The following is a 2372-nucleotide window of genomic DNA, read 5'->3' on the forward strand; positions in this document are numbered from 1 at the left end:
TGTTACACTGTACCTTTTAATTCCTTGTGTGTGACTATGCAGTGCACAAAGAGCAGGTGCTCCTTGCAATTGTCAAACACGAAAAAGAGACAGTATTAAGCTGTTTTTCAAAGGATCGTTCTTCTCTAACCGCACTGATACAACTAGACTGTGATTTTCCAGTGAACAGTAGGTTCCGATTCCAGTTTTTCATAAACCATTATTTTCTGCAAATCTTTTCCCCATCTTGTGAATCCCCTCACTCCCACTACGCTGTGTCTCTGCCTTCTCTCCCCCTCCCTCATACATGAGATTTTGAGTGTAATGGGTGTCATTTCTCTATCTCTCCATCTGTTCCCACGATCAACACTCACAGTCCAGCCCCTACTTTGCATCTAGTATGCGTATTCTCTTTATCCTTGGTCTGTTTTGATTTCACACTTTTCCTGTCTCTCCTTTGCCCTCTTTACCATGTCTTTAGTCTCCATAGCCATGAGAGACCTGAGGGTGTGGTTTGACAACGCAGCTAATTTGGGCTGTTAGCTGCCCAAAAAAATGTCCCTGTTCCCCTGGGCACCCACTGCCCTCGCTTCCCTTGGACTGGCTGTCACCTAGCAGTTTAAGTGAAGTGGAGTTGCGGAGTTAAACTGGTAGAAAACTCGGCCTTTAGTAGCAGCAGCAGAAGAAAAAACAAATTAGTTCTCAGTGGATTTAGCTTACCGAACCAGGTCACCAGGATGCGATGAGTACCGATGGCACTGCTGGGGATGGGGTAGAAAAGACACATTGAAGAGAGGCAAGATCCCCTTTAGAAGGGCAGCTGCAAGGTCAGTCAGTCTTCTGCAAGCTGTCAGCCTTGTCACTCCTCCATCTCTCGCTTCTGTATGTCTTCTGCTGCATTTTGCATGCTAAGGATTGGCATGTCTTTTCCCTTAACAGCTCTTTTCCAATAGCAGCATCAGGGTTTATTTTCCAGTAAATGGGAAACTGGCTGCTGTAAAGTATTTTAAAATGAACAGGGCCAGTTGCACCTTTGCAGCCTTACAAAAGGGACTGGGAAGCATCACGAGCAGCCCCCAGCTGGAGGAAGGAGTTTTGAGGGGAGAAAAGACAAGTGCCATGAAAACAGCCGTGACTTGAGCAGGTGCCAGGTTTTTCAACAGACGGCAGCACTGTGGTAGGAGGCAACCGAGGAGGTCACACGGCTCTTCACAAAGGCTGCCTGCGGGTAGGGAGAGACTTAACCTGAACAACTGCACCCAAGGAGCAAAGGTTTCCAGCAGCCAGTACTCTGGAAGGCTACTTACACCTATCGGATTGTTAATCTGCTTGGAAGTGCGACTTTGTGAGGGCTGTGGTAGGATGGTGAGGATCTGTCTCGCCTTGTGGTCAAGTGCTGATGAGTTTGCCCAGGCTGGCGAGTGAGTTTGGCTTTTAAAGGTGCTGCAACAACAACCCCTAAAAAAATTGATTCATGGAGACTGCAAATGAGCAATCCCAGGAATCTCTCCTCTCTTGATAGAGTAATTAGAGCTGAAAGAGCATAAGTATGCCTTGTTAGAGTGGCTACTTTTTTTGTCGAGTTTCTGACCCTTCGAGCCTCTCTTAAAACAACAGCATTATTTTCAAATCAGATTTTATAAAACGAACATTGGAGTTGTTAAGAAGGGATCAAAATTTACATAAGACTTCTATTTAACCTATTACCTATGAAAATTTACTTCAGGCTGAAACTTGTTTTCCAAAGTTTACAGCATACAAAACAAATGGTTTTTAAAATTTCCTTACTTATGAGTACCTTAAATTGTGTTTTCTAAAAGGGAAAAAAAAAATCTTGGAACCTTACCAGTTTAATTTGCATTTTGGCTCTGATGTAACTCAAAATAGATTAGATTAAAAAAGGAAATTTGGCAAGTGATTACTCAATTACATGATTTTACTGCTTTGGTATTTTGAAAATAAAAATGAACAGATCTGTTTTACTTTGAAAAGTGCCTGGTGCACGTGTGCTGTAACCACTTTTCAGAAACCATATGGAAGGTTCCCTACACTGCATATGGCAATGCTACCCAGAGAGCTCAGATACGTAGTCCTGCGAGAGACTACACAGAATCCAGTCAGGTCAGGGACTTTAATGTATACATTCAGATAATAATGTATCAAAACAATGCAGGGCGATGAGTTTGGTGTGTAGAACATGGGAAGTTCACAGTGACAGGGCTGCATTGCTCCTTTTTCATAGAAAGGAACTACAATTGCTTGGAGCTAGTGCTGGGCCAGGAAGTTAGGAGGAGTTTGGGGAAGGGATGTAATTGATATGAGATCTATATTGCGTGAGATAGGAAGGGAAGCAGTATCAACAGATACTTTAAAAATATTTCATCATTTAGAGC

The sequence above is a fragment of the Falco rusticolus genome, chromosome 2 (genome assembly GCF_015220075.1).
Source record: "Falco rusticolus isolate bFalRus1 chromosome 2, bFalRus1.pri, whole genome shotgun sequence".
Taxonomy (NCBI): domain Eukaryota; kingdom Metazoa; phylum Chordata; class Aves; order Falconiformes; family Falconidae; genus Falco; species Falco rusticolus.